The following is a 15,231-nucleotide window of genomic DNA, read 5'->3' as shown; positions in this document are numbered from 1 at the left end:
ACAGGCTCCACCTCATTTATGAAAACAACATGCCTACAAGTTAGAAATCAAGAATCCTGACTTCAAAATGGACATGAACAGTTAAGATGTGCTGGCCCACGACAGAATTCCTACTGCAGTAGATATTAGGCTGCCAGAAAGAAGAGATCAGTCTCTTCTGTACTGTATCCACCAAGCAAACCTCAGCATATCAACTGAACGAAGGCTCTACTAAATGATATTGGGATAGGAGTCACTCATTTATATGGTTATAAGGGCCAGATCAAACCAGAAAAACACAAGTATCCTGGTAAAGGAAAATAATGCACTGCAGTGACTTACATACTTTTGGAAAGAGTTATTTCTTGTTATTTCTTGGTTCTTCATAGTTCCTACACTATTGCCAATGGTTTCTTTTTATAAGTTTCATTTTCTGTTGTTGCTGGTACGTATACAGAAAATGTAAATGATTTTTTCCCCAAGCAACCTTGTCTAATAATTCTAGCAACATATCTGTAGATTTTTTTTAAAGTTTTTTCTACATATACAAGCATATTGTCTATGAATCACAGTTTTTGTTCCTTTCTTCCCAATCTTCATATCTTCTGCTTCACTTTTCCTGAACTTTGAACTTTGCACAGGGTAGGACCTCCCGCACAGTGCTAGAGAGAAGGATAACAGCAGGAATCTTGTTTTTTCTTATCTCAAAGGGAAATTTAGGTGTCTTGCTCTTTAGTGTGATGTTTGCTAGAGGCTTTTTGTAGATATCTTTTTTATTAGGTTCTTGGTTCTCTTCTTGGCTCAGTGTTGATAAGTAATATTTTCCTAGAAATTTATTTGTTGTCAGGGAGGTAAAAACGAAGTCTTCTCTGTACAGCACCCCCTCCTCTGGATCTTTCAGATGTTTTTAATGAACACAAATTAACACTGATTTATTTTTACTTAGCATAAGTTGTTCATAATAATTACACATTCTTCTAATGTCAACCACATCTGTAGTAAAGTCCCATTTTACATTTTTTATATTAATTATTTATGCCTTTTTCTTGGTCAATTTTACTTGACATCTGTCAACATTATTCACCTTTTGTAAGAATGAAGTTTTTACTTTGTTGAACTTCTCTACTGTATGTTTATTTCCTGTCTTATTAATTTCTTCATATTATTACTTCCTTTTGATTGGTTTAACTTTATTTTACCTTTTGTAATTTCTGGAAAGAGATGCTTATTATTTAGCTCAGTTATTTTTATCTTTTCTTTTTTTAATGTATGTATTTAAAGTTACACATTTTTCTGTAAATAATACTTTAGCTATATCCTACAAGTTTGTATAATATTTATTATCATCACTTCAAAACATTTCTATTTTGGGGGGCCTACATAAATACTAGAAGCAGATTTTTATTTTTAAAAAATATATATTGTTATTGATTTCAGAGAGGAAGGGAGGAAAGAGAGATATAGAAACATCAATGATGACAGAGAATCATTAATTGTCTGCCTCCTGCATGACCCTCATTCGGAATCAAACTGTAACCTCTTGATTCATAGGTCAATGCTCAACCACTGAGCCACGCCAGTTGGGCTAGAAGCAGATTTTTTTAAAATTTCCAAATACATGGAGATTTTCTATCTATCTTTTCATTCATATTTCTAGTTTAACTGAATTGTGCTACCTGCTTTAGACAAGTTCAATCCTTTGATATTTATTGAGACTTACTTTAAAGTCCCAGATGTGGCCAATCTTTCAAAAATTTTGAAGTCAAATATGTATTAGCTAGCTGCAGTGTTTTATTTATAACAGTCATACACAGACCACATTCCTAATTGTGTTCAAAGTTCTAATCCTTACTGATTTTTGTGTCTGCTTAACTGTCAATTACTAAGAGGATGTGCTAAAATTCTCTATTATGTTTACAGATTTGGCTATTTCTTAGTCCTGTGAATTTTTGTTTTGTATTTTTTGTGATTATGTTAATAAGATGCAAATTTAAAATGCTGTATCTTTGAGCAAAATTGAGCTTTTATAACTATGAAGTGACCTTTTCTCTAACTTTTTTGTGTTAGTCTATTTAAAATCTGATATATCTTTGTTTTAACTAGAGTGTTTAGTAAACTTACATTTAATATGAATGCCAACATATTTGACTTTAAATATATCATCTCATATTGTGCTATTCCCCTACTGTCCTGGCATGTTTTTTTTTCCATCTCCTTTCTTATCTCTTTTTATTTTATTGTTTTTAAATCATTCAATTTCCCCCTCTATTATCACAGAATATATAGTTTCTATTCCTTAGGAATAACCCTTAAAAAATAACAACATGCAGGGTTCACCAAGTTAAACAAAACTTTACCTCTCTGCACTAATTCAATGTTATTGTTTATACATATTTAATCTTATCCATTTTTCAGCCTCCTCCCCATTGCCAACATTATTAGTCTTTTACATTTGCTTGGAATTGCCACTTTCTTTATTTTTCATTGCTGGTACATCTCACTCTTCCCATTTGGCATTACTTTCCTTCCAGGAACATCTGTGAGAATCTCATTTAGAAAAATCTGTCTTGTTTTTTGTCTTAAAAGTTACCTTCATTTCATCCTCTCTTGATTTTTCTCCTTTGGTTGCTGTATCAATCACTACATTGTCTACATGTCGGTTTTGTTTTTTCTTTTGGGGGTTGGGTGTCTCATCTGTTCTATAAAATTTTTAATCATTATCTCATCATATTCTCTGTCCCGTAATCTCTCTTCCTTCCTGGAACCCCAATTAAACACACTTCTCAGTCTATCCTCCCTGATTCCTAATAGGGCCTACAAATTATTCATCTATTGGATTCTCTGAAATGAAATCTGTGTATTTTCTTCTGTTCTAACTTCTACTTTGTTTATTCTCTTCAATCTGTGAGTCTATAATTACAATTACTAAGTTGCTCATGTCTAGAAGTTAGTTGTACCCTGATCATTTTTTCAAACTTGCTAGGTCATTTGATAGTTTCCTTCCCTTGTAGGGATTTTCAAGCTTGCCTATTACTTTAAGAATAGTAAGAAGTGTTGTTTAAAATTGGTTTAAAACTACCTCGTGCTCTCACAGATTTCTTTCTGCTGGTCCTCATTCACGGTGCTCTGCACTATTTGTGTTCAGTTATTCTTAACTAGAGACTCCTCATTTTCCTTTATAAATTACCAGAGGCCTGGTGCATGTAATTCATGCATGGGTAGGGTCCCTAGGCTTGGCTGGTAATCAGGGCCGATCAGGGCCAATTGGGGGCCTTCCACTGCCAGCTGGGGCCTTTCTTCATTTCACACTGCCCCCTGGTGGTCAGCGCACGTGAGCGATCGAACTCCCAGTCTCCCGGTTGAACTCCTGAGGGGACAATTTACATATTGGGCTTTTATATACATAGATACCTGGGAATTCACTGAGCCTAGAAAAAAGGTGCAATCCTTCAAAGATCAGTTTGTTGGTGGCTGGCCCAGGAGTGCTATCTGTCCAGGTAAACTCTAAAATAAAGAATTTAAAAATTGGCTAAGAATTTTTTACCATTTAGGATCATGGGATCTGCATGAGGGGCAACTTGTGAGTTCAACTTTGCAGCAGGTGAATGGACCTACTCCTGACTTGCCTTCACCTTGAAGGCATAGGAGTCCTCTGTGGTTCCAGATCTAAAAGTGAGGGTCTTCCGCCCTAGCCGGTTTGGCTCAGTGGATAGAGCATAGAACCTGCAGACTGAAGGGTCCCGGGTTCGATTCCGGTCAAGGGCATGTACCTTGGTTGCGAGCACATCTCCAGTAGGGGGCATACAGGAGGCAGCTGATCAATGTTTCTCTCTCATCGATGTTCCTAACTCTCTATCCCTCTCCCTCTCTGTAAAAAATTAATAAAATATATTTTTTAAAAATAAAATAAAATAAAATAAAAATAAATAAAAGTGAGGGTCTTCTGCCCTAACCGGTTTGGCTCAGTGGATAGAGCATCAGCCTGCGGACTGAAGGGTCCCAGGTTCAATTCCGGTCAAGGGCATGTACCTTGGTTGTGGGCACATCCCCGGTAGGGGGTGTGCAGGAGGCAGCTGATCGATGTTTCTCTCTCATCAATGTTTCTAACTCTCTATCCATCTCCCTTCCTCTCTGTAAAAAATCAATAAAATATATTTAAAAAAAAAAAAAAGTGAGGGTCTTCCATCATACTGCCCCCTGTGCCCAGAGACACCATCAAAACTCAGTTTGCCCAATGTTTTCAGGATTGTGCATACTTTCCAGGATTACTCCACTTTTACTGAAATTTCAGCCTCCTTACTATCTCCCTCAATATGTTCCAAGTCATTCAATGCTTCAGAAGATGTTTGTATTTCTTATGTAGTACTTGCCCCACTCAACCCCGGTCAGTTCACCCAGTCAACCCTAACACCAGAAATACAGTGCCCCTTTCCTTCTTTACACTACTGACTTTTGGAACTCTTGTCACTCCTAGCCAAAGCAAATCCCAGCCAACCATCTCTTAAAAGAAAAAGATCATCCCTGCTACATGACAGGAAATGTGACTGTGCTAGGGAGCCTTCCAAAGCCTAGCCTGGATATACAACAATCCAGGAGGAACGGAGCCTGCAGTGTCCTATACCACCAACCCTGGGCTCTGCGCAAGGATTCCAGGAACAGGAGGAGTGCAGATTTTCAGGTTAGAACAGCCGTGGGCAAACTACAGCCCGCGGGCTGGATCCGGCCCGTTTGAAATGAATAAAATTAAAAAAAAAAAAAAAAGACCGTACCCTTTCATGTAATGATGTTTACTTTGAATTTATATTAGTTCACACAAACACTCCATCCATGCTTTTGTTCCGGCCCTCCGGTCCAGTTTAAGAACCCATTGTGGCCCTCGAGTCAAAAAGTTTGCCCACCCCTGGGTTAGAAACTGTGGGTCAGTACTGAATGACCTCTAGTATCCAACTAATGGCTCCTTTGTTTTTAAGAAATTCACTTAATATTCCAGTACATTACATTAACCTGGGTGGGGAGGAGCATCTGAAGAACTCCAGACCAGAGCACGCTGAGCTCCTTCTCCCTTCACTTAACTACAGCAAGAGAAACTGCCTTTTCTGCTCAGATTTGTGATTAAGAGACAGCATTTGCTCAGAGGCAATAAAATCTGACCCTCTTCCACAAACCCTCTGCAAAGGCCCATCTTCGATTAAGGAATTCTGCAGCCAAACCTTCCTATCTCTCTGACAAGTAAAACTACGGCATGAGAATTATTTCTTACTAACAGCAATGGTAAATCAAACTTCATTCTGACTCATTTTTAAAGTCAGCTACTGTATAATATATTCCAAGCTCTCATATACTGCTGGTGGGAGTATAAACTAGTACCAGCACTTTGGGGAAAAGTCTAGCACTCTCTTCTAAAGCTAAGCATACGTGTCCTTGTGGTCCCAAAATCCCACTCTTACGAAGAGATCCAATGGAAATGTAGACAAGTAGTCACCGAAGTCAGGGGCAAGACTTTGTATTCTGTAATGTAATTTACAAGTGCCAAATTAGCAACTATCCAAGTACTCATCCATAATGAAATGGATAAACTGTGATGCATTCACGGAGTACTACACAACAAAAATGAACTAGCCGCCCTAGCTGGTTTGGCTCAGTGGATAGAGCCTGCAGACCAAATGGTCCCAGGTTCAATTCAGGTCAAGGGCACATACCTTGGTTACAGGCTCCTCCCCAGCGCAGGGCCTGGTCAGGACTCGTGCAGGAGGCAACCAATCGATGTGTTTCTCTCACATCGATGTTTCTCTCTGTCTTTCCCTCGCTCTTCCACTCTCCCTAAAAATCAATGGAAAAATATTCTCGGGTGAGGATTAACAAAAATAAAAAATGAATGAACTAGCCCAACAGCATGGATAAACTTCACATATAACCAATGAAAGACCCAAAGAGCATATGCCATATGATTCCATTTACATCAAGTTTAAACACAGGCTGAATGAATCTGTGTGCTAGATAGAAATCAGGACAGCAGATATCCTGGGGGTTGGGCAGCATCTAAAGTGGGCACAAGAGGAGCTGTGGCAGAGGGCAGCATGGGGTGTGATCATCCTAATCTGCTAAACAGGGTGGGCAAAAGCAGGTTTACAGTAGTGGGTATGTGAAACAGAGTTTATTCTTGTATTATATATTTTTCTATACGAACAACTGTAAACTTATGTTTGCCCACCCTGTATTGTTCTACAAACTATGACTGCATTTTTCCGTGTCTGTATTTTACTTTAGTAAAAAGAAAAATAGTACACATAAGCCAACTCTGGTAGGAAATGGATCATGTAAATCTTGAAGGAGGAGCATCATTAATGACTGGAGAATCTGTTGCAGCACTTTCAATCCTGCCACCTCCCTGACCTCACCTTTGCACACACACATACACAATGTTAGCTGGAACCAAGGTCAAGATGGGCAGTCACCTCCTGCTTTAATCTTCCCAAGACCCTCACTGTCCATGGCCAAGCCCACTGTGCCATCCTTCTCACCACTTTTAAAAATCAAACTGTTCAGAGTAAGGCTCAGGATCTTCCAACTTAAGAGGAAAGCTATATATCACAGAATAGAGTGGCTGGGCTTCAGAGTCGTAGCTGAAGTTGACTTTTTCAATGTCCCTTGGCACATCACAAATGAGACTTTTCACTCAGGGTGTCAATTCATTTATTCTTCAGCACCGACTCCTTCTTTCCCTCTATCACCATGATTACTATGAAATTCTGAAAATTAAGATTCTTTCTAATTACCACAAATATCTAGGACTCACAAAGAAAAGAAAAATGTATTCAACAGAAATAAAGCTACATCTAATTCCTATTCAGGACGAGTCTTAATTAAAGAGAAAATAGTTTTTGATGTATTGAGTTGTGCATTTTAACGATTGAATGAGAAGTTCCAGAAAAACATACCAGTTGAGCTTACAGCCAGATGAGGATGTTCCACATAAAACAAGTAGGCCAGATTCTCTGGTCAGAAACAGCTAAGAATCTAGGATCTATTTTTCATTTCTTTGCCTAAAAGCAAAAGTAGGAAGAAAGGCGGAGATATGAAGGATGGGGGCTAGGCCTAGAATGGCCTCTTGCCAGCCCACTTGCCCCAATAATTTTCCTCTAGTTCAGTGGTTCTCAACCTTGGCTGCACATTACAATCACTGGGAATCTTTTTAAAATCCTGATTTCTGGGCCTCATCATTTGTTACTAATGTTGTAGCCTCACCCCATAACAAAGAAACAGAATTTCCGGAGGATGAGGCCCAGAAATCAGGATTTTAAAAAGATTCCCAGTGATTCTAATGTGCAGCCAAGGTTGAGAAAACTGCTCTAGTTCCTTGGCTTCCACCGGCAAGTTCTCCCAGAGGAAAGAAAACCACCACATGGGGAAGCAGGAGATTAATCTTAGCAACATCTCTTACTCCTCAGTCTGACTAAAAGAAGAGAGAATGGAATCCCAGCTACAAGGAAAGAATTTTCCCTCCTACCACTATGGAACACTCATGCCACAAAACACAAAATCCACCTGCAAGCCCCACCTAATGCTCATCAGCTAATTCTCAGAGAACTGGTGTGAGCACCTGGGAAGGGCCCGACCTGCTGAGGGATCCCGGTGTGAATGATGGTCTGTGGAGAACAGGAAGCACTGAGATCAATACAACCAGCATGGAGGTTTGGGGCACTAGGGAGAGAGCAAACGCCCAAGCCTCCCCCTAAGGGTCACTTCAAATCCCTGGCCTCTGCTGGTAGAGCAGGACCATCCGTCCACATTTGAGAGCTGGCAGAGCAGGACCATCCCTCCATGGGTGTAACTGTTAATTTCCCAACTGTAGCCAGCCTGGAAGGATTCCAAAAATCACCTGGCTTTGGAATATGTTTATACTTGATGCTCTAGGAATCCAGATGACTTCAAGCTAAATAGTAGACTCATAGAACACAAGCAGAAAGTCATCTTTCCATTAGCTCAGCAAGGATGGGCACCTACTGTGTGCCAGTCACTATTCCAAGCATTAGGGATACCTTGGAGAAACAAAACAGACACATCCCTCCATTGGCAGAGCTTATGCTCCAAGGGCAGCATGTCAGGTAGTGATAATGAAGAGAAAACCATGCAGAGAGGTGGGGCAGGGAGCTGGAGTAGGGGTGGGGATTGTCATGGACTGTCACTTTAAATAGGGTGGTCAGGGAGGTAACACTTCACAGCCCTGAAGAAGGTTGGGGAAGCAAGCCATGTGGCCATCTGGAAAGAAGCTCCCCACTGAGAGCAACAGCATGTGCAAAGGCCCTGAGGCAGAAGCATGCCTGAGAAAAAACAGGGGGCCACTGTGATTGGAGCAGAGGGCAAGGAGATGGTAAGAGCGAGTGGTCAAGGAGAATCTTAAACAGAAAAGTGACATGATTTTCTCTTGGAACAGACTAGAAGTCAGGGGGTGAAAGCAAAAAGCAAGAAGTCCACTTTAGAGCTAATGAAATAACCCAGGCAAAACAATATTTAGTAAATATTTATCAAATAAAAAAAATAACCCAGGCAACATGAGAAGGATTTGGATCAGGGTGGTGCTAGTGAAAGTAGAGAGAATAGCTGGATTCTGGCTCTGATTTGAAGGTAGAGCTGACAGGATTTGCTATTATACAGGATACAAATATGAGAAAGCAAAGAGTTAAGGATAAACCAAGATTTGTGGCCTGAAAGATGGAGCCATCTGGCCTAGTTTAATTTTACATGAGGAGGACACCAAAGCCCAGAGAAGAGAAAAGTCATGCCCAAGGTTGAACTACTTATTTCTGGGACTGAAACCCCCAACCAGTGCTTCTCCCACTGCCCAGAGCTGCAGCTCAACAACAGACACTGATGACCACTCACTCAGGTGCCCTCCAACTCCTCTTTGCTCTCTGATGCTGGAGGAGACAGTGCCCTCTCAGGGACAGCCAATACCCACACAAGTCATGTAAATCAGGGTAGGATGCTGGTGAAAGAGATCACAGGTACTGACCAGAGAGGGTGACCACGATCCATGGTTGCCATTAAAGGCGGCAGACCTGGTGTGGCCAGAAATGCCCATTTTTTCCAAGAAAACCCAATAATCTAGATTTTATGAAAAAATTCTCCATTTTTAAAAGGTGATTTAATTGTTTAGTAACATGAGGTTGACCAAGCAAATCTCATGTGCAGACCAAGTTCTGCATGGTGTCCATACAGGGCACCAGCCTGGAACCAGCCTTAAGACAGTCTAAAGCAGATCTTACTTGCTCATACCTCGATCAGGGTTAGTATATGGAATTCAAGGTTTGGGCTTAAAATAGTCTTTATTCCAGCTTTTGAGCCAGCAGATGATATTCATTATCACTATAAATAGCTAATAACTTCTGGCACAATCTCCTCTCTAACCAGAAGAGAATAAGTAGCTACCCATCATTCTGGGTTGTTAACTTTAGTTTTATGTTATTCTACTCCAAGTACCAAGATCAGCCCACTAGTATAATAGAGCCTTGCAAATAATCATTGACCCAGGAAACAACTTATGACAGCCGAGTACAAAAATGCCAGTATATTGGAATATATAAGATTTGGGGACTGGCAGCTATTCCAGTCTTGCAAACATAATTAAATGTAGAAATGACACTTTCTTTATAAAGTTGTTTCCCATTGCTAGGGGGAGACACATTTCACTTATAGCACTTAAAGGAAATATACTAGATATGTCTGGTTTTTCAGACCTGGGAGTCAGGTTGCCTGTTTCAGGAGACTCATCAGAATGTGCCTCCTACGAAGCACCCAAGTTAATTTTCTATAATGCTAAGTGGCCCTCTTGCCCAGGCTCTCTCACTTAGAATTAAATATTGACTTTCTCTACAAACCATATGCTTTTTGCCCAATAATGATTTATGTGTGTGCTTGGTTTGATCGCTTTGATGCTATTGGTAAAAATCTCTCCAAGGCAGAGCCACTGCGGTATCTGCGTTACTCACCCACCTCCTTTCTTTTCCTTGGTATGCAATTTACAACACACCCAAAGAGTTGGTAATGTTTTCTAAAGGTGATATATCTCATTAGTTTGAAGTGCATGAACTACCACTAGTCAACTTTTTGATTATAGAATGGGCAATTTCATATGGTTCAACGTATTAATATGTCCAAGGAACAGAGACTTGAATGATTAGAGAATACTATCTCTAGAACTTCCTGTGATGATGGAAATGATCTAAATCTCCACTGACCAACACTTGAAATATGGGTAGCATGACTAAGAAATTGAATTTTAAATTTTATTTAACTTTAAGTTTAAATAACTCCTTGTGGCTGCCATATTAGACAACACAGTTTTCTAGATGGTAGCTTCTTCAGACAAGAATTGGTATCACACTTTGTATTTATCGTGTTTGAAGGCCCAGCACACATGAGATGCCTGAGAAATGAAATTAAAAGTACCTTCTTGCACTGCCACATTTTCAACTGAGTCCCTACCTTCCTTCCATTAAAGCTTTTAATTTACATCTTCTAGTTCCATGTCTTCCCTTGGGTAGTTACTGTCCCAGCAAGTGTGTAATTATATGGACCTACTAGAGGCCCGGTGCATGAAATTCATGCACTGGGGGGGTGGGAGGTCCCTCACCCTGCCTGTGCCCTCTCACCATCCGGGACCCCTTGCTCCTTACCGCCCACCTGCTCGCTGCTCCTTACCACTCGGCTCACTGCTCCTTAGTGCTGCTGCAGAGACGGGAGAGGCTCCCGCCACCACCGCTGCACTCACCAGCTGTGAGCCCAGCTTCTGGCTGAGCGGTGCTCCTCCTATGGGAGCACACTGACCACCACGGAGCAGCTCCTGCATTGAGTGTCTGCCCCCTGGTGGTCAGTGCACGTCATAGCGACCAGTCATTCTGCTGTTCGGTCAATTTGCATATTAGGGTTTTATTATATAGGATAGGTTAACATTGTGAAGGCTATGCCCACATCACCCAGCAACTGGGCAATGGGAACTCGCTTGACAACCACCTAACAGGCTGAGTTTCCATGATCTCACCCACAGAATAGGGACAACCATACCTATTCTTAGAATGGGGTTGTTGCAAGACCTAGATACATGTCAAAGTTGTGGAATCTAATTCTAAACTTTTAAAAAATAAACTTGGGCTCAGCTTCATTTGCCCAATGAGATAAGAAACAACTAAAGAGACTATATTAACAGGTATTGTGGTCTACCTCATTTAGCCAACTTTTATTGTGTTACAGGCCAGACTTCAAACACTGCAGCTCCTAGATGTCCAGATGAAATAACACAGTCTTGCCTTCACAATTCCGACTGACCATTTCCCCCCCTAAAACAAGATTTTAGCAAAGAAAAAATCTGGTGTCTCAAAAGAACTCTTGACTCCCTGCCTAAGTGTCGTTCACCTATTAATATAAGCTTCCAGGAATAAAAGAACAAGTAAGAAGAGTATGAGGTCTTCTCACTTTTAAAAGGTGTCCCTGCTATATAATAAACCAATATTCCAATTAAATCACTTGTATTCAACCACTTATATAGAATATAGTGCTATAATTACTGCAGCTTGTTGATTAGGGTTCATTTCAGCAAAGAACAAAATTGCTCAAATGTGACTCAATGATTTCAGATTTATTTAAAACTCCCAACAACCAAAAAATAGTAAGATGCCAAGGTACCACTTTACCATCTTAATCTCTTTATAGATGTTCAAAGGCCGATTCCCAATTATGAAAGAATTCTGTTATAGCATGTCTTTAGCTCTACCCACTGGACACCCTCTATTTCCAAACGGACACCTTTTCTGTTCTCCTGCACTCAACAGGACCCAGAAGCTCTGCAAGCCAAGTTCAAATTGCTCTGTGTAAAGGGAAAACAACCTACTTTCTGTCCTTTGCTTAACTAGAGAGGGAAGTGGCATCTCCAGGACCTCAGAACTGGAAGCTACTCTCTGGAAGGGAAATAGGTTGGCAACCCATATTCTGGCTGACCTTTGGAAAGTTCATAAAGGAACTGAGACATCACCACAGTAAGCAGGCAGCATGATGCAGGATCACCAAGACTTCCCTGGTATCAGATTAACAGGAAGTTAGTTAAAACGACTAACACAGAGGGAAAGTGAAAAGCAGGAGGCAGGGTCAGTGGAGAATACATGCTCCCCAAAAGCACAGGGATGGGGTAAAACATGCAGCTGTCCCTCCTGGGAGTGCTGGACAAAGACCTAGGTCTCTGGATCCTCAGCAGCAGTGTTCTTGAAGAGATCTCTAGCCTGGGGTGTGAGGACCAAACTCCAGAAAGTGCCAGCCAGGCACCCTCACCCTAAAGGTTCCAGCACACTAGGCAAACAGTGATGTGGGAGGCTCACAACTCTGCAAAGCTTCATTTTCTTGATGCTTTCTAGTTTCTGCTGACCTCTGACCTGCTTCCTGGTCTCTGTTGACCTCCGACCTCCAGGAGTTATTGCCAAACTGCCTTGTTTGCACAAGGTCCCTGTTTTATCCAGCACTTGCCTGGGAGATTGCCCAGCTCCTAATTGTGCGTGTGTTTCACTATCTCCAGGCTAAAGATAAGGAAACCCCAAGCATAGTGGCATAGGGGTGGAATCCAGCCCTGCATTTGCAGCAAATAGGATGGAGCCAGAACGACTCCACTTCCCTCCCAAGCCCCACACGCCCCTAAAAACTCATTCCAACAAGATCGGCCAGCACTTGTTGATTACTCCATGCATGTGCTGCACAAATTTTCTCTTAAGTAGAAACATCAGCAGCCCTGTTTTTCACACAGGGAAGTGGAACCCGGAGTGAAACAGCTGGGCCGAGGTCACCCTCAACGGTGCTGGGATTTCAGAAGACCCCCTCCCTCCCTTAACCACTTCACCATCCCAACCCACCATTTATGAACTGTAACCTGGGGAGGAGTCCCTGAAGCTTCCCAGAAGCCCCAGAGGAAGCACGGACCCCAGCCTGCCCTCCCCTGCCCCAGAGAGCAGCCTGGGAGCCTGGCCGGCCGGGGCGGGTGCCAACACGCTTGGCCGACCGGGCCGGAGGTGCCCGCTTCCGCCCGGGCCTGGCACCGCCAGCCCATTCATCGTGGCACCGGCGGGGCGGGCCGGGCAGGGCCCGAGGTGCCCACGTACCCCCGCCGGGCGCCCGAGCGCTGAGCTCCCCACGGCCGGGTGCGGGGGGGGAAAAGGGTGCCCTCAGCCCGGCCGCCAGGGGGAGCAGGGAGCTGCCTCCCTCACTCCGGGAAGTTGCCACAGCGGCCGCCGGGGCGTCCGGACCCCGTTCAGCCCTCGGTCTCTGCACGACCTCACCCGCAGCCCCGCGTCCCAGGCCCCGCCCGTCCGGGGCCACACGGCCCCTAGAAGCGCCTCTAGGCCGCAGCCCGCAGGCGGGCGCGCTCGGCCCGCGGGCCCTCATTCAATCCCGCCCTCCTCCCCCCGGCCGGCCTCCGCAGCCTTCCGCCCGTCCCCCCACCCTCTCCAGTCCGGACTGCAGCCCGGCAACGTCATCCGGCCGCTTCCCGAAACTTAACCCCTTCCTCCTCCAGCTGTGCGCCGCCCCACCCCGCCGACAACTTTCTTCGCCCAACTTCGGAGCGCGCGGGCCGGCCCGACGGCCCGGCGGAGAGGGAGGGGTCGCCACGTCGCACCACGGGGCCGCCGCCGGTCACCCCGACGGCGAGGAGCGTTGAGTCCACACCGTGGGGCGCACCCGGCTGACGCCCCTGCACGGGTTTGGCCCGGCACACGCCCCCGGCGCCGGACCCGACTTCGAGGGTCCGGAGGGTCCGCGGCCGCCGCGACGGCTGGCGGCGCTGCCGGGGGAGGGGCCGCCGAAGGAGACGTGTCACTCGCGGCGCAGCCGGCCCTCGCCCCTGCCCGGCGCCCCGACGGCCCGGCCCACGCGCTGTGGCCGCCGCTGCAGGGCCGGGCCAAGTTTCTTACCTGCAGCCTGAGAAGCAGGAGGGAGAGCGTGAGGGCAGAAGCCGCGTCGCCGCCGCGGCACCGGGAGAGAGAAGCCGGCCGAGCCTCCGCCGAAAAGCCACCCCCGAGCAGCTGCAGACACCGCGACCCCGACGCCGTCCGCCCCGTCCGCCGTCCGCTCCGGCCGCTAGCTGGCTGCGTGCGCGCGTGTGGAGTCGTGGCACTTTCTGCCTCGGAGCTGGCGAACGGCCCCCTCCGCCGGGATCGCCGCCTCCTGCCTTCCCCACCCGCGCCAGCCATTCATCGGGCCGCCTCTCTCCATTGGCCCGCGCCCCGCCACTCTGCCGGGCGCTGGCCAATCAGAGCGCGGGAGGCCAAGTAGCGGCGGCTGTCATTGGGCAGAGAGGAGGGTCTCCGCCTGGGCCAATGGGAGAGGGGAGGAGCCGCAGGGAACCGGGAGGGCGGAGCCGGGACGGGGCGGGGCTGCGTGGCGCTCGGCCCCGCGCGGGGGCGGGACGGGGCCGGCCGCACCGCCAGACGGGGGAGGGGGCGCCGGCCGCCCACGCCCACTGTGGGCCTGCCGCGCCGCTCCCGGAGGCAGACTCGAAACGGGCTCTGCCTGGGCGGGCGGTGGGAGGTTCGAGTCCCGGCGGCGCTGGGCCTGCGCCCCTGAATCCCGACGAGCTGAGATGGCAGAGGGTGTTACCCTGCACAGCCCACCAACAACCGGGAAAAATGCTTTATTTAAACCCAACTAACTTCCCCCAGAACAGCGCCCCCTCCGGGCCCCGGGTGTGAGGACAGACTCTGCTGGGGATCAATCCAGGGAGGGGAAGTCCCTATCTTCAAAGAGATTGCAATCAGCACCAGAAAGAATTTTCTTGAGTAAATAGAGGAACTGGGTAGAAAGGCCAGAGGTGCATAAGGAGTGGAGGGGGACGTCATTGCACTCATTTTTAGGGAGGGTACAACTGAGGCTTAATCCCCTCCAAACCACAGCTGGCAGAGTAATGATTACAGGCCGCCTTGGGCTTTTAGTCCTTGAATGAGGAGGGCGAGAGGGTCTGACCCAAGAAAACACCCATTTCCCAGAAAACTGAGCAAAATAGTACTTCTTCATTACATGGCATTATTTCCCAATGTAAGCCAACACCCTCTCTTAATAACCAAATGAATCTTTTAATTAAGACCATTTTAAGCCTGAGTTTTAACTATTATATCCGTTTCTCTTAAACCTAACTCTGAACTTGATCCAAAGCTAGGGTCTTTGAAATTAAGGTTTCTGAGAGGCCAAAAGGGCTGCGGCAGCCTGATCAGCCCCACA

At 45.4% G+C, this 15,231-nt stretch overlaps 1 protein-coding gene across 1 annotated transcript in view; it reads right to left on the bottom strand.

The window, feature by feature from the left end:
* The window catches only part of RRBP1 (ribosome binding protein 1), a 71,658-nt gene extending 57,453 nt beyond the window's left edge, over window positions 1-14,205 (bottom strand). Inside the window, exon 1 of the mRNA XM_081096972.1 lies at window positions 13,929-14,205. The gene's annotated coding sequence lies outside the window, so the exon portion shown is untranslated. The remainder of the gene's footprint in view (window positions 1-13,928) is intronic.
* Window positions 14,206-15,231: the final 1,026 nt, after the last annotated feature.

Source organism: Myotis nattereri, assembly GCF_964212035.1.
Source record: "Myotis nattereri genome assembly, chromosome: 8".
In the NCBI taxonomy this organism is placed as follows: domain Eukaryota; kingdom Metazoa; phylum Chordata; class Mammalia; order Chiroptera; family Vespertilionidae; genus Myotis; species Myotis nattereri.
Note: the sequence above shows the minus strand (reverse complement) of the source record. Positions and strands in the feature narration are given on the sequence as shown.